The sequence below is a fragment of the Bos taurus genome, chromosome 27, assembly GCF_002263795.3.
Source record: "Bos taurus isolate L1 Dominette 01449 registration number 42190680 breed Hereford chromosome 27, ARS-UCD2.0, whole genome shotgun sequence".
Lineage (NCBI taxonomy): Eukaryota > Metazoa > Chordata > Mammalia > Artiodactyla > Bovidae > Bos > Bos taurus.
The window spans coordinates 37098514-37122415 of record NC_037354.1 but is presented as its reverse complement, the minus strand read 5'-3'; the positions used below and the strand labels follow the sequence as shown (position 1 = coordinate 37122415).

The following is a 23902-nucleotide window of genomic DNA, read 5'->3' as shown; positions in this document are numbered from 1 at the left end:
ACCTCACTGAGCTTTACTTTTCTTATCTCTAAATTGTTGTTGTTGCTAAATTGCTCAGTCATGTCTGACTCTTTGCAACCCCTTGGACTGCAGCAGGCCAGGCTTCCCTGTCCTTCACTATCTCTCAGAGTTTGCTCAAACTCATGTGTTGGACGGTCTCCTACGGAGGCACGGGTCAGCAGTGGCCCCCTCTGGGGACAGGGGCTCTGGCTGCCACAGACCTGGAAGTCGTGGCATGTGTCCTCTAGGTTGACATTAGCCCCACTACAGAGCTGCCGGGTGGGCAATCCACAATTATATCAAAGAAGTTTTCGAGCTGTTGCAAAAGTTTGAGGCCCCACAACAGACGTCCTAACCTGACAATCTGGTAGAAGGACTGGGAATCCCCAGGGAATCTGACTTTGAAGGTCAGCAGGATTTTATTACAGAACTTCCCTAGGACTGGGAAAACACAGACTCTTGGAGGGCACAAACAAAACCTTGTGTGCACCAGCACCCAAGAGCAAGGAGCACTGACCCCCCAAAAGACTTAGCCTGACTCTCCTGTGAGTGTTTGGGAGTCTCTGTCGGAAGCCTGGGTCAACAGTGGCCTGCGACGGGGTCAGGGTCACAAGCAGCAGCAGTCTAGGGAGGTGCAGCATGATGGTATAAGTCCTTTTGGAGGAGGTTGCCGTTATCCCATAGAAAGTGAAAGCGAAGTCACTCAGTCATGCCCAACTCTTTGTGACCCCATGGACTGTAGCCTACCTAGCCTACCAGGCTCCTCCATCCATGGAATTTTCCAGGCAAGAGTACTGGAGTGGGTTGCCATTTCCTTCTCCAGGGGGTCTTCCCAACCCAGGGATCCAACCTGGTTTCCCACATTGTAGGCAAACACTTTTACTACCTTCTGAGCCACCAGGGAAGTCATCCTATAGAACCTATAGCCCACTATAGAGACTGGAGCTCCTAGGACTGGGCCCCTCGGGCCAAAATACAGGGAGGGAGCACAGCCTAACCCATCAGCAGAAAATTGGATTAAAGATTTACCCAGCATGGCCCTGCCCACCAGAGCAAGACCCAGGTTCCCCCATAGCCAGTCCCCACATCAGGAAGCTTGCACAAGCCTCTTATCCTCATCCATCAGAGGGCAGACAGAATGAAAACCACAATCTCTAAAGTGGGGGCTAGTAATCATTAAAAAGTCTACAAATAACAGATGCTGGAGAGGCTGTGGAAAAAAGGGAACCTTCTTACAGAGTTGGTGGAAATGTAAATTAATGCAACAGCTATGGAGGGCTTTCAAAAAACTAAAAATAGAGTTACCATATGATCCTGCAATCCTACTCCTGGGACTCTATCTGGAGAAAACCGTAATTTAAAAAGATACATGTACCCCTATGTTCATTGCAGCACTATTTACAGTAATCAGGACATGGAAGCAACCTAAATGTCCATTGACAGATGAACAGGTAAAGATGTGGTACATATATACAATGGAATACTACTGTGCCATAAAAAAGAATGAAATAATGCCATTTGCATCAACATGAATGGACCTAGAGATCATCATACTAAGCCAAATAAGTCAGATAAAGACAAATACCACATCAGTTCAGTTCAGTTCAGTTCAGTCTCTCAGTCGTGTCCAACTCTTTGTGACCCCCATGAATTGCAGCACACCAGGCCTCCCTGCCCATCACCAACTCCCGGAGTTCACTCAGACTCACGTCCATCGAGTCAGTGATGCCATCCAGCCATCTCATCCTCTGTCGTCCCCTTCTCCTCCTGCCCCCAATCCCTCCCAGCATCAGAGTCTTTTCCGATGAGTCAACTCTTTGCATGATGTGGCCAAAGTACTGGAGTTTCAGCTTCAGCATCATTCCCTCCAAAGAAATCCCAGGGCTGATCTCCTTCAGAATGGACTGGTTGGATCTCCTTGCAGTCCAAGGGACTCTCAAGAGTCTTCTCCAGCACCATAGTTCAAAAGCATCAATTCTTCAGTGCTCAGCTTTGTTCACAGTCCAACTCTCACATCCATACATGACCACTGGAAAAACCATAGCCTTGACTAGACGGACCTTTGTTGGCAAAGTAATGTCTCTGCTTTTCAATATGCTATCTAGGTTGGTCATAACTTTTCTTCCAAGGAGTAAGCGTCTTTTAATTTCATGGCTGCAGTCACCATCTGCAGTGATTTTGGAACCCAAAAAAATAAAGTCTGACACTGTTTCCACTGTTTCCCCATCTATTTCCCAGGAAGTGATGGGACCAGATGCCATGATCTTTGTTTTCTGAATGTTGAGGTTTAAGCCAACTTTTTCACTCTCCACTTTCACCTTCATCAAGAGGCTTTTTAGTTCCTCTTCACTTTCTGCCATAAGGGTGGTGTCATCTGAATATCTGAGGTTATTGATATTTCTCCCGGAAATCTTGATTCCAGCTTGTGTTTCTTCCAGCCCAGCATTTCTCATGATGTACTCTGCATATAAGTTAAATAAGCAGGGTGACAATATACAGCCTTGACGTACTCCTTTTCCTATTTGGAACCAGTCTGTTATTCCATACGATTTCACTTAAATGTGGAATCTAAAATATGACATAAATGAATATATGTATGAAATGGAAACGCAGACACAGAGAACAGGCTGTTGGTTATTAAGGGAGAAGGAGGTAGGGAGGTATGAAGTGGAAGTTTGGGATTAACAGATGCAAACTATTGTATAGAGACTGGACAAACAACAAGGTCCTTTGTATAGCTCAGGGAACTACACTCCATGTCCTGTGATAAACCATAATGGCAAAGAACATGAAAAAGAATATATATATATATGTATATAACTGAATCAGTTTGTTACATAGCAGAAATTAGCACAACTTTTAAAATCAACTATATTTCAATAAAATTAAACAAATAAATTAGGGGCTAATAAAACCTACTCCTTGTGGTTGTATGGTTTAAGTGAGATAATATATATAAAGTGCCTAATACAGAGCTTGGTTCTTATTAGGACCTCTTTGAACAGTGGCTATTAATACTGTTCTTTTTAAAATGCAATAATCCAGAATGCAACTGAGATCCTTCTCCTTGGTGATTCAGGTGGAGTGGGCTCCAGCCCACCCCCACTTACAGTGAAAAGCCCTGTTTCCCTTCAGCTGTCCTGTCTCTCCAGGAATTTGATGCCAGAGGCGGCGTGTGATGCTAGGTGAGACGGGTAGTATGTTCCGCAGGCTCCTCTGCTTCTGAGCTCCTGCTTTTGCTCAATTCTTAACTGTCCTTTCTAAGTCACTCTTCCTCTTTACCATTGTCAGCTGTTTTGTCTCCATATTCTCTCTTCTAGTCCCCAAGAGCTGTGATCTCTAATGTTTTTTTCTTAAAGAAAATTTTAGCTTTTTACTGACTCACGTTACGAAAGATATTTAATCAAAAAGATGCAAGCCCAGGTCATCATCGGACCCCTCAGATTCTTCTGTCTTTGCTTTCACTCTCTTCTCCTCCTCCAGGCAGCAGGGCTGGAGGCAAAGGGCCACGAGCCCCTGTGCTGTCCCTGAGGCTCCCAGTGCCGCTGACCAGGGCCTTTGCAAATCAGCCTGGCCAGAGGCTGCAGCATTTCCCCCGGCTGCTTGAAGGAAGGCGTTGCTCTTCTCTGTGACCGTCACCGCAGTGGCCCAGGATGGTGGGCCAGGGTTGGGCTGGTGGCCGCCAGGCCTGGTGCCGATGGCTGCATGCAGGGATGGTCCCCTCTCCCAACACTGCCAGCATCCTGCCTGCCTGCTCTGTGCCCCGCTGTCCACGCATCAACTGCTGCCCAAGGCGCAATAACAGCAAACAGGAAGGCTCCACAGTACCCGCTCGGTCATTATTTCCGCCTGAGGAGTTTCATCAGTTTCAATTAATCCTTTCGCCACCCTGGGTTTGTGTATCCTGTGCTCCACCCAGGCCTTCTGCTCCAATGCATCCAAGTGATCATTCGCAGATGGACCTTACTTATAGACTCTGCCAAAGGTTCACAGAGATGGAGGACTTGCATCCCAGCCCCACAGGCAATGTGAAATAAATGTCAGACACCTTCTCTTCAGCAATCCCTTTCCCACCTGGCCCAGATCCCCCACTGACACCCCCACCCCAGTCCCCCACCCTGGTCCCCACCCCGCCCACTCTGGTCCCAGCCCCCACTTGCCCTGGCTGCCCAGTTCCAAGCCTCCTGCTCCTGGACAAAGAACCATATTCCTCCCACGTCTCAGGCAGAGCAGCCCGCTCTCCTCGGCCACAATCCCACCTCCCGCCGCCCCCCCTGCTCAGTTTGGTCCCCAACAGGGCCAGAGGCCCTGGGGCGGCCAGCATCGCTTCTGAACTTGGATTCAGATCCCAGAATCCTAGGCTGGGGCCTGGAGCGGGTCCTCTCTGCCTCTGTCCCTGCCCACCTGCTCTCCAGCCACTGCCCTCAGTTTACCAGCCCCTCTCCAGACCCGTCATCATCCCTTGGAGTCCTCTCCCCTTCAGGACCAAAAATCCTGGACTGCAATGATGTTGGCACTGTCTAATTTCCTTCTCAGACCCTAGAGAGCCACCACCCTCTAAGAAAAAGGGATCTATAATGATTTGATAGGAATTCTGCCTTCCCTTAGAAGACAGAAACACCGACAGACCATTTTGGGCCTTAAAGAATTAAAAAAAATTTTTTTTTGGCTGTGCTGGGTCTTCTGGTGCTTTGAGGGCTTTCTTTAGTTGCAGAGACCAGGGACAAGTCTCTGGTGATTGTGTCCAGGCTTCTTCTTGCCATAGCTTCTCTTGTCATGGAGCACAGGCTCTAGGCACTCAGACTTCAGTAGTCGCAGCAAACAGGCCTCAGGTTACACCTCCCTGCCTCTGCAGCACGGACTCAGTAGTCGTGCCTTGGCTTAGGTGCTCCTCGGCATGTGGAATCTTCCTGGACCAGGATGGAACCTGTGTCCCCTGCATTGGCGGGCAGATTCTCATCTACTGAGCCACCAGGGAAGTCCCCTAAATAAAAAAAAATTTCCCCCCATCCTTGCTGCTACTACTGCTATATACCAGTCTGGATCAGTTCATGCTGATCTGGTGGGTGGGTCTGTGTAGTGGGCAGAACCCAGAGGGATGGTTCTTAGGAGAAAAAAATTGTAGACCCTACTCATTTCATTCCCAGCGGCTGTCAGATCACTTGAACACTAGACAAACTCTCTCCTTCATTTTGAGCATTAAAAAAATTAGGCTTAGGGACTTCCCTGGTGGTCTGATGGTTTAAGCCTTCACCTTCCAATGCAGGGGGTGCAGACTGATCCCTGGTCCGGGGAGGTAAAATCCCACCTGCCTTGTGGTCAAAAAACATAAAACAGAAGCAATATTGTAACACATTCCATAATGACTTTAAAAATGATCCATATCAAAGAAAATCTGTAAAAAAAATTAGGTTTATAGAGGTATTGTTGACATACTATCAAATGTACCCATTTTCACTGAAGGCGTTGTTTTGCCACTGCATGTAGCCTAGCGGCTCTCCTGTGAATCACCTGGCAGAACATCTCCATCACCCAGAGTCTGCCTCCCCTGGGCCCCCTTGCAGTCCAACCCGCCCCACCCCCAGCCCAGCCCCTGGCCAGCACTGATGCCGTCGTCACTGCAGTTACGCAGTTTGGCCCATGATCATGTAACTTCTAATCTACCACTTCTAGAGAACTGCTGAGGTGTGGCCAGGCTGCTGGATTGAGCTGGGATTCTTCTGCCGAAGAGTCAGAGGCTGGTGATGGCCAAGCAGACACACTGGGAAGGGGGCCCGGGGCAGCGGCTCTAGGCCTGGCTGAGCCATCCTAGAAAGGGAGGCGGGCTCAACGTTGAGCCCAGGAATGAGGAACAGAGAGAAGAGGGAAAGGCCACTCCAGGGGGAGAAGGGGGCCACATGGCCAGAGATGGGAACTTGAATTAAAGGCCTGCTCTGTGTCGCAATTCAACTGTCAGACTCCAACCCATCCTGAGCCCAGGGTGCTGTCAGCACGTCCCCTGGTGGGGGGGTGCTGTCTGCCCCACCTGCCTGCCTTTTCTCCAAAGGCTGATCTCCAAATAGGTAAAGTGAATCTTGGAATCCCCACCTGCTTCCTGTCTCTTCTGGGCTGGGGCCTCTCTGTCTCCGAAGACATCTCACCCAGCTTCTCTCTCCCCTGAGCCTCTGGCGCCACTTCATGCCCTTTTCCGTGAGGGGGACCACTTGCAGGGGCGCTTGCATTTTAAGTGGAGAAAGAAAAGGAAGTGAATTCACATCTTCTACCAGATGGAAGGAAAAATTCAAACAGGAAGAAACGAAGTAAACGAAAAGTAAAAAATTCTCTCTCCAGATCTTAATTCCTGGTCTTTGCCCCCAAAAGCCGTCACGTCACCATTTGCTGTGTGTCCTTTGTAGGGGGAGGGATACATTGTCTGAAACAGCAGCATACACACAAGGCTCTGGACCTTCCCTTTTTTGCTGCGTAAGTCTTGGAACTCTCTCCATGGCAGCATATGTATTAATCTGGATATAGTTTCAGATTTTCAGAAAACCTGCAAGAACTGTAGAAGGAGCCCTGTACACCCACGAGCCAGATTCACGATGACCAGTGTTTCACCCCTTTGTTCTACCTATCTACCCCTCTACTTATTACTCTTCTGAGCCATTTTGGATGACGTCAGAGACCGTCTACCTCTTAGCCCAAGTTACCCCAGTGTGTATTTGCCAAGGGCAGGACCTTCTTTACCATAACCACAGTCCAGTTGTCACTATCAGGAGATTTAGCATTTAAACGTAGCTGTTACCCGATTGACAGTCCATGCCTAAATTCCTCAGCTCTTCCTGTTATGTTCTTTATGGCTTGTTCCTAACCCCCTCCACCCCACATCTAGGATTTAACCAGGGTCACACATTGCATTTCATTGTCCTATCTCCTTAGTCTCCTCCAATCTGAAAAATTCCTCAGCCTTGCTTTGTCTTCCTGGACCTAAAGGTTTTGAAAGAGTGCACACCAGCCATTTTGCAGAATGCACCTCAGCAGGGGCTCACCTGACGTGATGTCATAACTTGATGGTACATCAGGGTATCTTGGGGGTGGTGTGACGTCATTGTATCCCCCTTGTTCTCGGTGCCTTTAACTTTGATCCCTTGGTTTAGGCGGTTTCTGTCAGATTTCTCCACTTGTAAACTTACTATTTTCCCTTTGCAATTAAGGTGTAGTTTGTGTAAGAAATCCAACTCCTCAGATTTCCATCCATTTGCTTCCCATCCACTGAGGATGTTCTAACTCTGCCATTCCCATTCTTGTATTCTACTGCAAAGAACTTGATTTTTTAGCTGGCATTCTACTGTAAAGAAGAACTTTCCTCTTTCCACCATGTATCTGTGTGTCTGTTTTGTTTACATTAGTTTAAGCTTTTGCATTCTTATCTTATTCAATGGATTGTAATCCAGTGTTATTATTTTTATAAATTAAAACAATTTAAGCTATTTTTTAAAATTAATTTTGATGCTTAAATTATCTCAGCTGGCCAGAGAAAGCCACCTCAACTGGGCTCCTGTGTCCTTTTGGTTAGTTCCTATCATTCTCCGAGCCCTTCCTTAGATTCTGGAAACATTTTGGCACCAAAATGCTCCAGAGTTTTCTCACACTGTCTATGCCACCGTCCTGGAATCAGCGTTTTCTCCAAGAAGGCCAGGTTCCTTTTAATGGAAAATGATATTTGGAAGCGAAGATTAGGGAGCTGGCAGCATATACATTTTCACCTAATTGATTTATCAACAGGATATGATTCTGTTGTATGTATGTAGCATGATTTCTAACCAGTCACCTCTTTATGAACATTTGTAGTGTTAATTTTAGTGATTACAAAAGTGTGCTGCTGTGAATATTCTCGGTTTACATTTGGGAATATACCTGTAGAGAAGATTTCTAGCGGTGAAATGCTCAATCAGGTTTATGGGTTCAAAAATGTGGTAGGGAATACGGAAAACAATACATATGTATGTATTACTGAATCACTTTGCTGTACAGTGGAATTAATACAACATTGCAAATCAACTATACTCCAAAAAAATACATTGTTAAAAAATGTGACAGGTGTTCTTAATTATTCTTTGAAAAAAATTAGATCAGTAATGGAGTGTCTATTAATCTGAATCTTTCTAACTCTGAATACTATAAAAAATTTTAAATTTTGTCAATTTGATTATGATTTGAAGTGGATTTCTTGTGTTACAAGTGATATTGACAATCTTTCATTGGTTTATTAGCCACTTGCATTTCATATTGCCTGGTCAAATCCTTTTCCCATAAACACACATTCTCTTTATTCTTATTGATATAGACCTTCCTTGTAAATAAAGAAATTAACCTTTTCATAAATTTTTTCCCAATTTATTTTCTGACACTTCTGAGTATGATTTTTTTTTAATTTCCAATAGCAAATTTATTGACTTTTTGAGGCTTCTAGGCTTTATATTCTGATTAGACAAACCCTCCCCACTACAAAATTACCTATAAACCTCATTCGAGTTTTCTCTTTGTACTTTTGTGGTTTCTTTTTAAAAATTATTTATTTACTCATTTTTGGCTGTGCTGGGTCTTCGTTGCTGTGTGCAAACTTTCTCTAGTTACAGAGAGCAGGGACTATTCTTCGTTGCGGTGCAAGGATTTCTCATTGCAGTGGCTTCTCTTGTTCCAAAGCACGAGAGGGGCTTAGTTGCCCCTCAACATGTGGAAACTTCTCAGACCAGGGTTCAAACCCATGTCCCCTCATTGGCAGGTGGACTGTTAACCACTGGACCACCAGGGAAGCCCTGTGGTCTTCTTTTTTAGGTTTAATAGTTTATTTAGAATTTTGTTACGTGGAAAGAATGAGGTAGCAATTTATCACTATTTTCCCACTGCCCCAGGAGGCTAGTTCCAGCCATTTATTAGAAAATCCATCTTTCTCCACATTGCATTGAAGATCACCTTTATCAGAAACTTCATCTCTTTTGTTTTGACTCTGTTTCTGAGCTCTATTTTGTCTCATTAGCTCTCTTTTATTCTCTGTGTATGTGGGAACTATTTTAATGATGGCAGCTTCATACTGTCTATCTGGAAGATGATAGATGATCTTATTTAAATCTCAAAATAACAGAGAGAAAAATATTTCTCCCGTCATTGCTAATGAGGAAATGGAATAGACAAGAGACCTCTTGCTCCAGGCTGGAGATAAGTTACTAGAACACCTGCACCCACTCCAAACTGTCTATTGCTCTCCTGAACTTTGTTTTTTAATGTGTGACCTTAAAGAAGGGCTTAGTAGGTTCTGAAGTCGTACGAAGGCTCATAAGAGCCAAAAAGTCATTGGCTTTTTCCTGGGACAGAGTTCTTGAAGTTCATCTTAGATACTCCCAATTAATAGAAATATTCCTTGCTCTGGGTGATAAGATGTTTCTGCAAGTTTGCAATTAGCCAATTTTTACAAAGTAAATCCTTTTTAAAATGAACCATAGTAGTTCTCTGTTGAAAGAAACTTCAGAGATCTAGCAAAGCAGAGTCCTCTTGCAACTGTAAAATTTTCTCCTTCATTGACCTTTTTGTAACTCTCATTTGGAGCAGATATTCAGACCTCTTAAAAAGAGGCACACCCATTCTCTTAGAAGCTAATTGCATATGACAAGGGTGCACAAACCAGAGATGAAAGGAGTAATAAGTTTGGACTCCGGGGTAAAGATCAGCACTTCCTAGAGAACAGCCTTCTTCTTTACCAGCATCTGAAATTCACTGAATGGCTGCCTGGGAAAATGGCCAGCAAGGCAACGGTGGTATCAACAGTCTAAGAAACCAGTTCACCTTCCTTAGACAGGAAACTTGAAATTGCTGTGTAGGGACAGTCAAAGGGCAGCAAAGCTGCTGAAGAAACTGTTTTCCACTGGCTTTCCTGTGGTTTTCTGCACCAAGATCAAGAAGGTTTCTATCTAGATGTTTCCTGATACACAGAGTTATGGTTTAGTGAGCATCACCCCAGGCCTGATCCGTGCTGAACAAAACAGAAGTATACAGTTCAGAAAGTGAAACTCACACAGGGCAACTCACAGAGACAAACTCTTCTGCAATGTTTTTCCACTGAATACTCTGTCTTGAAAACATGTCTGGGGACTTCCCAGTGGGTGAGAATCCACCTGCCAAGGCAGGGGACTTGGGTTCAATCCCTGGAGTGGGAAGATGCCACATGCTGCGGAGCAACTAAGCCTGTGAGCCACAACTGCTGAGCCTGAGCTGTGGAGCCCCAGGCTGCAGATACTGAGCCCGCCACACTGCCCTGCACCCTGTGGAGCCAGGGCTCCACAGCAAGAGAAGCCGCTACAATGAGAAGCTCGCACACCACAGCTAGAGAGAGAGCAGCCCCCACTCACTGCCACTAGAGAAAGCCCACGCAAAAGCAGCAAAGACCCAGTGCGGCCACAGGTCAATAGTTCAGTTCAGTTCAGTCACTCAGTCGTGTCCGACTCTTTGCGATCCCATGAACCGAAGCACGCCAGGCCTCCCTGTCCATCACCAACTCCTGGAGTTTACCCAAACTCATGTCCATTGAGTCTGTGATGCCATCAAACCATCTCATCCTCTGTCATCCCCTTCTCCTCCTGCCTTCAATCTTTCCCAACATTAGGGTCTTTTCAAATGAGTCAGCTCTTCGCATCAGGTGGCCAAAATATTGGAGTTTCAGCTTTAACATCAGTCCTTCCAATGAACATCCAGGACTGATCTCCTTTAGGATGGACTGGTTGGATCTCCTTGCAGTCCAAGGGACTCTCAAGAGTCTTCTCCAACACCACAGTTCAAAAGCATCAATTCTTTGGCACTCAGCTTTCTTTATGGTCCAACTCTCACATCCATACATGACTACTGGAAAAACCATAGCCTTGACTAAATGGACCTCTGTTGACAAAGTAATATCTCTGCTTTTCAATATGCTATCTAGGTTGGTCATAACTTTCCTTCCAAGGAGTAAGCGTCTTTTAATTTCATGGCTGCAATCACCATCTGCAGTGATTTTGGAGCCCCAAAAATAGTCAGTCACTGTTTCCACTGTTTTCATATCTGTTTGCCATGAAGTGATGGGACCAGATGCCAATAAATAAATAAAATGAAAGAAAAGGAAATAGGTCTGTGTCAGTTATTGCCAACTGGCTCTCCAAAGTGTTTGTGTTTTACAGGCTTCTCCAGATGATGGATCTGGTGTCTGGTGGGCTCAGGGCTACCTTTCTCCTCTGAGCCTGGGGGTCCCTCCCTCTCCTATGATCACGATAAGATGTAATTAGGAGCTCCTAGAGGGCTTTAGAGGTAAAGCATGCCCTTGCAATGCAGGAGACACAGGTTTGATCCCTGAGCCAGGAAGATCCCCTGGAGGAAGGCATGGCAACCCAGTCCAGTATTCTTGCCTGGAGAATCCCATGGACAGAGGAGCCTGGCTGGCTACAGTCCATGGGGTCACAAAGAGTCAGATGTAACTTAGCAACTAAACAACAATGGGCCCCTAGACACATGGGGTCAGTCTTCATTTACTTTGTTGTCACATGGGTGCCCCGTGGGGTCCAGACGAAGCCCTCACAGCTCTCTACCTGCCCATATCATTCTCAACCAGCCAAAGACTTCTCCATGCAGAGCCAGGCGGCTCCCTGGGCGCTGTGACAGATGGCTAGTGACCCGTGGCTGGGCCATTGTGAGCACAGTCCTTCTGCGATACTGGTGGGGGCGGGGGGGTAACGTGTCCGGACCTGTTTGGTTGTCCTCCTTAAGTCAGAAAGAGTAGACCCATGGCATCGACCAATCGCGATGCTCCCACTTTTCTTGGGGGTACTGATTGGAAAGGGGGGTGACCCTAACTTGTACAGAAGCATTATCAGTGTGATTCCTAAACAAAGGGCCTAAAAGCCCCTTTAGGCTAGAGCTTTCCAAATGGTCCCCCTTATTCCAGATGTGCCGTCTGTCTGGGGAAGGACACACAGACCTTGGCACAGCCAACAGGCAAACCACAGCCTTGGTATCCCTCTGACTTCCCTTCAGAGGGAAAGTCCATTTGCATTTCCTGAGGGTTCCCCGTGTATCTCTGGACTAGTCAGTGGGGGAATCAGTCTCTGAATCCAGTACCTGAACCCAGGTCTCACTGATTCAAAAGCCTGTCTAGAGAAAGGACAGACTTTTCAACAAAAAGCGCTGGGAAAATTGGATATCCACATGAAAATGAAGGAACCCGGACCCTTAATTTATGCCGTATGCTACAAACATGAACTAAAAACGGGTCATAGAGCAAGAATAAACCCCAAGTAATCCAATTAAAATGGGCAGGGAACCTAAATAGACATTTTCCCAAAGGTGTATGGCACAGCCAACAGATACATGGAAGCATGCCCAGCATCACTAATCAGCAGGGAAATGTAAGTCAAAACCATGTGAGACATCACCTCACACCTGTTAGAACAGGCATGAGGGGGAGGGTAAGGATGTGGAGGGGAGGGCACCCTCCTGCACCCTGTTGGTGGAGGTGTTTTGGATTGGTCAAAAGTTCTTTTAGTTTTTAAATAAAAATAAAAGACACATTTTTCACTTTCGCCAAGAGCTTTATTGAACAATGTATCCACTGTTTTGTTCCACTGCTGCTGCTGCTGCTAAGTCGCTTCAGTCATGTCCGACTCTGTACGACCCCATAGACGGCAGCCCACCAGGGTCCCCCATCCCTGGGATTCTCCACTACCTTCTGCCAATTTTTAGGCAACTTCAGAATTCCATCTTCCCAAAACTTTTTACCTTCTTGAGCAAAGAACTGTTCCAGATGCCTTTTAAAGTCTCTCAGGGAACAGAAATTTTTTCCATTAAGAGAATTTTATAAGGACCCAAACAAACGGACATCTGAAGGCACAATGTCTGGTGAATAAGGCAGATGAAGCAGGACTTTCCAGCCAAGCTGTAACAGTTTTTACCTGGTCATTAAAACTCTTGGAAGAAAGCATAGAGGAAAAGGTTCACAGCTTTGGATTTGGTTATGACATAAGCAAAACAAGCAGCAACAATAAAAAACAGGTAAATTTGACCTCAAAGAGTTAAAATTCTGTGCATCAAAAGACATAATCAATAGAATGCAAAGACAACTCATGGCATGGAAGAAAATATTTGCAACATCTATCTAATCCAGAATATATGGATAACTCTTACAACTCATCAACAAAACCCTTATGAGCAGAGGGTTTTGAAGAAATCCTTTGTCTCCAAAGAAGATATACAAGTGACGTAGAAACACATGAAAATATGCTCAACATTATTAGGGAAATTCAAATCATACCCACAATGAGATACCACCTCACATCCATTAGGATACCAGCAAACAAAACCAGAAAACAACAGGTGGAGAGGATGTAAGAAAATGAGCCCGCTTGTACACTGTTGATGAGACTGTAAAATGATGGACCCGCTGTGAAAAACAGTACGGAGTTTCTCAAAAAATTAAAAGTAGAGCTCCCATATGATTCAGCAATCCCACTTCTGGGTACAAACCCAGAATCATTGAAAGCAGGGACTTGAAGAGGTCTCATTATTTACAATAGCTGGAAGTTGGAAGCAACCCCATTGTCCATTGATGGGTGAACAAAATGTGGTCTACACACGATGCAATACTATTCATTCCTTAAAAGGTTGGAGATTCTGACAGATGCCACAGCATGGATGCACCTTGAGAACACTAAGCCAAGTGAAATATGCCAATCATGAAAAAGACAATGTATGATTCCACTTATATGACGTACCTAGATAGTCAAACTCATAGCCACTGAAAGTAGGCTAGCAGTTACCGGAGACTGGGGGAGGGAATGGGGAGTTATTGTTTAACATTGTTAGTAATGTTTAATGGGTATAGAGTTTCAGTTTCGCAAGATGGCAAGAGATTTGGAGATGTATGTTGGTGATGGTTGCGTAATAATGTGAATATTATACCTCTTAAAAATGGTTAAGATGGTAAATTTTATATAAATGTGTATTTACCGCAATTAAAAACATGTTTAAAAATTCATCAGATGAACTTTCTTACAAAACAGAAACAGACTCACAGACTTAGAAAGCAAACTTAGGGTTGCCAGGGGACAGAAATAGAGAGGAAGCTTGAGATGGACGTGTTCACACAGCTATAATTAAAATGGAGAACCAACAAGGACCTACTATATGGCATAGAGAACTCTGTTCAATGTTATGGGGCAGCCTGGATGGGAGGGGAGTTTGGAGAAGAGATACATGTATATGTATGGCTGAGTCCTTTCACTCTTCCACCTAAAATTATCCCAACATTGTTAATTGGCTATAACCCAATGCAGAATAAAAAGTTTTTTATAAAAAAAATTCATGCTAGTTCTCCTCCAGTGTAGGAAGGATCTACACTGTTGCTCAAAAGTGTGCCTCAGAGACCATCAGTTTCTTAAAAGTTCAAATTCCTAGGCCTCACACGCAACCTATGGAATCGGACTCTAGGAAAGGAGCCCAGGAACCTGCCTTGGATGAGCTCAGACGGTTCCTAAGCCCACCAGTTTGAGAACCACTTCCCTACAACCATGGGGCTTCCTTTATGGCTCGGTTGGTAAAGAACCCGCCTGCAATGCAAGAGACTCCGGTTTCATTCCTGGGTTGGGAAGATTCCCTGGAGAAGGGATAGGCTACCCACTCCAGTGTTCTTGGGCTTGCCTTATAGTTCAGCTGGTAAAGAATCCGCCTGCAATGTGGGAGACCTGGGTTCGATATCTGGGTCAGGAAGATCTCCTAGAGAAGGGAAAGGCTACCCACTCCAGTGTTCTGGCCTGGAGAATTCCATGGACTGTTGAGTCCATGGGGTCGCAAATAGTCAGACACGACTGAGTGACTTTCACTTTCTCTACAAACAAGCGGCCAGCTGGGGAAACACAGCAATCCTCCAACACTCCGCCCTTGGCCAGGAAAAGCAAGGGCATGGTCTTTGAAAGCAGAATGACATGCAAAATTGGCTTGCTTTTGCCGCAGGAGTGTGGTCTGTGAGCAGCCAGTCCCGTCTTCACTGCTTCCCTGAGCCTGGAGGCTCAGGACAGGGCCTCACAGCTGAGGCCTGACATAACTGATAAAGTCAAGAATGCTCTCTCCTTCACCAGGTTAGCACGAGGATGACCTGAGAAATATCAATGCATACAAACTCTGCTTTGAAGTCGTATAGAAATATAAATTATTATTATCTTGGAATTCTGAGATAAATCATTTTGGCCACAACACATTCTCAAGTCAGAGTCTCAAATGCAGTAAAAGACATTCCTCAATATGGTAATGATAATAATAATAGAGCACAGAGGGACTTCCCTGGTGGTCCAGTGACTGTCTCCAACTCCCAGTGCAGGGGGCCTGGCTTCAATCCCTGTTCAGGGAATTAGACACCCCATGCCACAACTTGGAGAAGGAAATGGCAACCTACTCCAGTATCCTTGTCTGGAAAAGTCCATGGACAGAGGACTGGCAGGCTACAGTCCACGGGGTTGCAAAGAGTCGGCCATGACTGAGCAGACCAGCACATGCCACAGCTCAGAGTTCATATAATGCAACTAAGAGTTCTCACGCTGCAATAAGTACGGGGTGCAGCCAAATAAATAATATAAATAAAATATATATTATTTATTTAAATTATTTTATTTATTTAAAAAAATATTTTTTTTTAAATGGAGCACAGGGACAGAATTGATGCACAGTCCAGCCTGATACAATCTAGGAAAGAGTTCCATGGTGTTTCCTGCCTTCCAGTTCTTGGACCAATTACAGGAGCAGCCCAGTGTTGCTGGATAATCCACTGATAGATGACAACTTCACACATATAATTAGCTGTGAATGACTTCTCCAATCATTGCTATTTCAACACGGGAGTGAGGTAAAGAAGATTAAGAGAAGCAAAAGGAACTTGGCACACTTAAATCAGGCCTGCTTGCTCAAAACATCATCTGCAGAGCCGCGTGTGTTAGAGGCACAGCCTGTCCAGTCACGTGTCCAGAAGCCAGAGCACTGGGACGGCCAAGGACACAGACACCCTTGTGTTCTAAGCAGGAAACAGAACGGACTCTGTTTTTACTAGCTTCTTGCCCAAATCAGGGATCAAACTAGAAAAATGTGAAGGTTTAATTAAATAATCCATTCAAATAAAATGACTCCACAGATATGATACACATGGTGGCCTGGATTTCCACATTTTTGTTGGGAAACCCCCACGCAGGACAAATGCCCAAATAAAATGATACTTTTAATGAAACGTCTTCATGTATCACAGGTGGAACCAAATTATGATTACTGCAAGTAGTTATCCCCCCAAATAATAGGAAACCTGTTTTGGAGTTTATATAGACAAGAGGGTGTCCAGCCTTGAAAACATATCTGTATCCCCCTCGTGGAGTTACTGCTAATAAAGCTGGAAGCCTTTGGTGTCCTGCACCATCAGAGCTCAGCTAAGTTTCTATTTATAGTCGAAGTTCTCAAGTATAAGCAAAATTCGAGACCGCATGTAAGTCTAAAAGCTCAAATATTATGTGTCCAACTACAGACGCTCTTGAAATGATTAACCAAAAGATCAGGATTGTTTATTCTTATTTTAATGCTCTGAACAGCAGTCCACCATGGAGCTTGCCTGCAGTTATAACCTTGGGGTTCTTGCCAGGACTGACTGCCTTCCTGAAACTCTCCGATTCTTCTAGTATTTTTGGTGCCGAGTGCCGCTGTCAGATGAGTCTTGTCGATAACAGCTTCTAACACTTGCAATATTGGTTCTATTCAAAATATTAGAAATGTTTATCCCAACCTCAGGGTTGATACTCTAAACTGCCCCTACTTTAATTTTAAAAATTAAAAATTTTGGCCGTACCATGTATCACACAGGATCTCAGTTCCCTGACCAGGAACCCAGCCCACATTCACTGCAGTGCAAGTGTGGAGTCTTAACCACTAGATCACCAGGCTTAGTGCTAATCAATTAGTCGGGTCTGACTCTTTACAATCCCACGGACTGTAGCCCGCTAGGCTCCTCTGTCCATAGGATTCTCCAGACAAGAATACTGGAGTGGTTGCACGTCCCTACTCCAAGGGATCTTGCTGACCCAGCAATCAAACTTGCTGCATTGCAAGCTGATTCTTTACCATCTGAGCCACCAGGAAAAGATCACCAGAGAAGTCCCCAAACTGCCCCTACTTTAAACAGATGCTCTTGGTTTGTCACATTAGCGGGCCTGTCCACTGAGATGTAAGTACACCACGGAGCGATCTGAGCTGGAATCCCACGACCTCCACCGCCTCCCGGGCTCCCTCTCTTCCCCTCCAGTATTAACAGCAGGGCTTTTACCAACATCACTTATAAGCACACGAGGTTAGATTTCCATATTAACTTTCTATTTCTTTTTTTCATTTGTTTCGAGTGTGTTTGTAATCATTCACTGAAGCATTTTTATGACAGGGGCTCTAAAATCGTCATCACATAATTCTGACATCTCTGTCAACTCCATCTTGACACCTATAGATGGTCATTTTTTTACTCAATATATTGACTGTTTGAGACCTTCCTGGTTCTTGGCATAAGGAGTGATTTGGGGTATCATGTTAGGAGGTTCTGGATCTTTTTCAAATCTTGTGTTTTAATGAGCTGCCTCTGACCCCGCTCTGGAGGGGCAGGTGTGGGCAGCAGAAATGAATGAACAGCCTTTGGCACATACCAGCCAAACAGGCCGGCAAGTGTTTAACAACCCTGGTTATTCTTTGCCTGTTACTTCCAACAAACACGAAAAGTTTAAGTGTACCAACTTACACTTGTAAGCAGGACGTGTCCTTCACAAAGCTATTAGAATTACTCTCAGACCCATGAGAATTGTACTCTGTACCTGGCAGTCTTCTGTCCCTACGCTCTCTTGTAGGTTTCTGCATTTCTGAAAGAAGGTCACAGGCAATAACTTTAGGGTTAACGGCCCCAGTTGCTACATTGCCTGAAACCAGTTCTGGCAGTTTTGAAACCTTGCAAAGACAAAAAAATGCAAGACCTTTATTGAAATATAAAACCTCTCCCTATTCCCCAGAGACGGGGGCGGGGGGGGGGGGGGGGGGGGCCATAGTTCTTGAGGCGTTAGCCTACGGTGGATTCCCCTCTGCCAGGCAAAGGTGAAGCCATTGTTCTATTTCCTCCAGACTCTGTCTCTATAGTTTGTTTAGCACAGGTCTATTTCCTCCAGACTCTGTCTCTATAGTTTGGTTAGCACAGCTGGATGGGGGGCCAAGACAGCCAACAGCGTTGTCTCAGTACAGCCAGGAGGAAAGTGAAAGTGAAGTCACTCAGTCGTGTCCGATGCTCTGTGACCCCATGGACTGTAGCCTACTAGGCTCCTCCATCCATGGGATTTTCCAGGTAAGAATACTGGAGTGGGTTGCCATTTCCTTCTCTAGGGGATCTTCCCAACTCAGGGATCGAACCCAGGTCTCCCGCGTTGCAGGACGACACTTTACCGTCTGAGCCACCAGGGATGCAAGCTACAGCCAGGAGGGGAGGAGTCCAGTTTCCTCACTTTGCCAGCGTTGATCCCTAAGGGTGGGGTCATTACTGCTTGGGGGGTGGGTGGAGGTTCCAGCTCCCCATGTGCTCTCCGTGACACACATCATGGGGGTGACCTTGTCAACACTGGGCAATGGAGAAAGTTTTGGTTCTTCTCTCTGCTCCTCTGACAGCCCCCAGGAGGGAGGCAGGGGCCTCCGGTTCCAGCCAGGGGAGGGTGGAGGTCCAAGCACCGCCTCAGCCATGGCTGGTGTGAGTGACTGTGGGTCCACAGCTTTTCTGTGCTGTCTGGCTAGGGTAGAGTACTGTCTTTAAGCTGTCTGTCTCATTTAGGAGATAGGCTGCCTTTCCCCTGCTCCTTTGGTAGTAGGAGCAGGCTTTCCTTGAGGGTTTTGTTTTGTTTTTTTCTTTTGGGTGGCACCTACTGGTGTTTCCAGGTGGCTCCCTCCTCCAGCTTCAAGTCTGGGAAATAGACGAGGCAAAAGAAAACCCAGAGAACTCACCGCCACTGCCTGGGACTTGAGGCCTCCCAGACCGTCTGCCTTCTCTCCACCTTCCAGATGCTTCTTAAGTGTGTTTTATGTGTAATGTCCAGGGTTTCCAGTTGTATTTAGCAGGAAGAATACAGAAAACCTGTTCATTCTACCTTCCCAGAGTGGCAGAACCTACCCGTTAAAAATTAAAATCCTGCCCTTTGGGGATATATTTTTAAGAAGACTTTTTAAAAAAATCACAAATGGCCTCTGAATCAGCAGCAATAACAGCAGCACTAATTCAAGCATATGAAGGTTTATAGGAGCAGAACCTCTTATAATCGCTCATGATTTAACAGCTATATTATTTAATTGGTAATTCAAATCACAAGGAAATTCATAGAGTGCTATTTATTTGTGTGAGGATCATAAACATTACTGTAAGCTAACTTAACAAGTCTAACTTTCCCCCATTTATTTATCTAATTGGGGGAAAACCTGTAACTAATGATTCTTTCTTTTAATCAAGCATTACTGTTTTATGGATCAGTCCAGATTCAGTAATGACAGTGCTTTCTAAGTATGCAGTCATTATAATATAATGTAGCATATGTATTTATCATTTTAACTGCACTAAACTATCTTTTGTATATTAACATGCCCACATAAATTTATCTGTAATCTCTCTTTTACTCTTATAACTTAATCCTATAATTGTTCTTGGGTTCAAGTACTATAAATACAATTTAAATTAAACCTTGAATTGTGATTCTACATGGAGAATCTCTCATTTACTAAGAAAAATTTTAAGAATGTCTAATTTTTGTTACTTATTATATAACAGTGTTTCATAAAAAGATTTTAGATGATTTTTTTGTTTGTTTCAGAAGCCAAAAACTTGGTAAACTTCCAAATTAAAAATTACTAATATATTAAAACTTTAGCAATAATAAACCTGATGGTCACTTTTCCTGTGTTATTCACACGTTTGCACAAGATATATCAATATTCAAATAGCTCTTCCATATGCCATTTTTTAAAAAATTTTTACTGGAGTGTAGTTGCTTTACAATGTTCTGTTAGTTTCTCTTATGTAGCAAAGTGAGTCAGCTCTACATACACGTGCATACGTGCTAAGTCACTTCAGTCATGTCTGACTCTGTGCAACCTTATGGACTGTAGCCCTCCAGGCTCCTCTGTCCATGGGATTCTCCAGGCAAGAATACTGGAGGGGGTTGCCATGCCCTCCTCCAGGGGATCTTCCTGAAAACCCAGGAACTGAACCCGTGTCTCTTATGTCTCCTGCACTGGCAGTCGAATTCTTAACTACTGGAGCCACCTGGGAAACCCGTATGTATACATACATCCCCCCTTTCTTGGATTTCCTTCCTACTTAGGTCACCTGGGCTATACTGTAGGTTCTCATCAGTTATCTACTTTCTACATTGCAGTGTGTATACATCAACCCCAGTCTCCCCATTCATCTCACCCCCCTTTACCCCCTTGGCATCCATATATTTGTTCTCCATGTCTGTGTCTCTATTTCTGCTTTGTAAATAAGATCACCTATACCAATTTTTCCGCTTATATTCCTTAATATGTGATATTTGCTTTTCTCTTTCTGACTTACTTCACTCTGCATGACAGACTCTAGGCCCGCCCATATTGTTGCAGATGGCATTCGTCCATTCTTTCCTAATGGCTGAATGGCAGAGCACTGCGTCTATGTACCACGTCTTCTTTGCCCATCCCTTTGTTGATGGCCATGTAGGTTGTTTCTATGTCCTGACTCTTGTAAATAGTGCTGCGACCAACACGTGCCTTTTTAACTGCTTTTCTTAGTCTCACACGTGCTCATGCAGGTCAGATGACTTTCCATTTCAAATCCACATTCACCAACAATGCAAATATTTAGGCTCTTCATAAATGTTAAATTTGATTATATTTCAGTAATCTTTATTCCTCCTGCCTTTTAAGAACTTGTCCAATTCTGAAATTTTCAAATATTAATGCACTTTTTACTCAAAAATTAATCAATTACTCAAAACATCAATCCTGATTTATGATCACTGTAATTCTTATGCCTTACAGTGTTTTCAAGCTTTTTTAAAAAAATTTATTTGGCTGCATTGGGTCTTAATTATGGCACACAGGATTTTTTTTTCTAGTTGTGGCCTGCAGGATCTTTAGTTTCAAGGTGGAACTCTTACCTGTGTCATGTAGGATCTGATTTCCTGCTCAGGGATTGAACCTGCACCCCCAGCACTGGGAGGGTGGAATCTTAGCCATTGGGCCACTGGGGACATGCTCTATTTTCAAAGTTTTTATTGCGTGAGAAAACACAGAAGTCATGTCATGTTATTAACTGCTTAATGATATAGTCAAACAATTATAGACACAGCATCCCTCCAAACAGTTCTCTGCAATTGTATTGAAAATTCAGCTTTCAATCAGGTTTTGAAAAACTTACATTTAACTCTACTTCATAAGCCTTTCATTACTTATTATAATCAACCCGACTTGGCCTCCTTTTTAGGCGTACTTAAAGGACCTGAGAAATCACCCCCATTTGGGTCTGGTCATGACGGCCTCCAACAGCAGAAGTTTTCCACCAGTAACAGCCCTACCTCATCCCAGGACAAGAGCGGGAACAGGATTTGTTTACACTAATCTGAGTCCAATGGCTCTTAGAGTAAACAAAACAAAACACTGTGTTTATCAGACCAGATGGTAATCTAAGTTCCGTGAAAACATTAGATTTAAAAATTGTTGCTTTTCAAACTTTGATCTGCTAAGAGTATTAATAATACCAATTGAGAGTACTTAAATTTGTTTAAAAGGAAGATAACCGACTCAAAGGACATGAGTTTGTGCAAACTCCAGGAAATAGTAAAGGACACGGAAGCCTGGTGTGCTGTAGTCCGTGGGGTCACAAAGAGTCGGACACAATTTAGCGACTGAACAACAACTGCTGCTGCTGCTGCTGCTGCTAAGTCGCTTCAGTCGTGTCCGACTCTGTGCGACCCCATAGACGGCAGCCCAGCAGGCTCCCCCATCCCTGGGATTCTCCAGGCAAGACACTGGGGTGGGTTGCCATTTCCTTCTCCAGTGCATGAAAGTGAAAAGTGAAAGTGAAGTCGTTCAGTCCCATCCAACTCTTCGCGACTCCATGGACCGCAGCCCACCAGGCTCCTCCATCCATGGGATTTTCCAGGCAAGAGCACTGGAGTGGGGTGCCATTGCCTTCTCCAAACAACAACAACAGATGGCAAACACGTAAGGAAAGATGCTCTACATCCTATGTCATGAAGGAATTACGCATTTCAACCATGAGACGCCAGTGCACACCTGTTAGAACAGCCCAAACACAGAGCTCTGACAACATCAAATGCAGGTGAGCGTCTGGAGCATCAGGACGTATTTCCTTCATCACTGGTGGGGATGGAAAACGGTGCGGCTACTTGAGAAGACAGTTTGGCAAATTCTTACAACACAAAACATTCTCTTACCGTTAGACTCAACAACCATTCTCCTTAGTATTTACTCAAAATGAGCTGAAAACTTATGTCGACACAAAACCCTGCACACGGATGTTCATAGGAGCTTTATTCAGAATTGCCAAAATTGGGAAGCAGAGATCTCCTTCCGTGGATGATGGATAATTCACCTGTGGTACATTCAAGCCTGGAAATTTATCCAGCAATAAAAAGAAATGCACCATCAAGTCATAAAAAGACAAGCAGGAACCTAAAATGTGTGTATTCTTAAGCAGAAGAAGCCAATGTAAAAAAAAAAAGCCACATACTATACAATTCCAACTACATAACATTTTGGAAAAGGAAAATCTATGGAGATGGTAAAAAGATTAGTGGTTGGCAGGGGTTAGGGGGAGGAATGAGTGAATAGGGGAACACAGAGGTTTTCAGGCCGTGAAATGACTGTGTACAATATTATACTGGTGGATATAGGTTTCCAAATCCGTAGAAAGCGTTATACAATGCCAACAGAGCCCTAATGTAAACAACAGGCTTTGAGCGCTAATAATGGACCCATGTCGGTTCATCAGTTGTAACAAACGTGCTTGTTGATGGTGGAAAGTGGCTGGGGTACGTGGAAACTTCCCATATTCTGCTCAGTTTTGCTTTGAACTTAAAACTGCTCTAAAATAAAGTCTATTTGAAACATTTGAAAAATTGTTGCTTTTTCAACTTTCTGCTTATTAACAGTAGTAATACGCCAACTGGAATTAAGCCAATGTATTTAAAAATCCATTACAAGGAATACACGCTTTTTTATAAGGCAATTTGATTCATAATTCTATTCATCAAAGCTTTAAGGATGAACAGATATTGGTGAGGCAGGAAGCCTAGTCTCATCCTTTCTTTTTAATGTGTCATCTTTAACAACTTTAGTTTTTTCCAGTTTTTCTTTTTTAAAGACTCACTTTAGTTGAATGCTTTTTCTCATACTTTTTAAAATTATAAATTGTGAAACATTTCCACCTTCAGGAAAGTAGAGAAAATAATAGACAACCGCACATCCACCATTCATTCAGAAATGAATATTAACACTTCACTACTGCTCGGTTCAAAAGTTAAAAGTTAAAAGACAAGGTGCATTACATTTTCCATATCACATACTGTCTGTAACCTTATCCCATTTATATCATCTCTACATTCTTTTCTTGATCAGCCAACTCATGAGAAACCAGCAACCCTGTTGGTGAAGATCCTGTGAAGACCTGTTGTTCAAAGCAGTTTCTAAGCTGAGATATGGCTGGTCCCTCCTTCAAGGTCATGCAATCTAAAATTGCCCTTCATTCCTCTTAGATAAGGCATCATGATGTGAGCTCGTGACTAACTGGTCCATAGTCATGCATAACCATGAT

At 44.1% G+C, this 23902-nt stretch overlaps 1 long non-coding RNA gene across 1 annotated transcript; it reads left to right on the top strand.

Annotated features, from left to right (window-relative positions):
- The first annotated feature begins 18072 nt into the window (after positions 1–18072).
- LOC132344068 (uncharacterized) lies at positions 18073–23219 on the top strand. The gene is made up of 3 exons (XR_009493173.1): positions 18073–18397; positions 20197–20364; positions 21551–23219. It is a non-coding gene; the product is annotated as an uncharacterized lncRNA (long non-coding RNA).
- Positions 23220–23902: the final 683 nt, after the last annotated feature.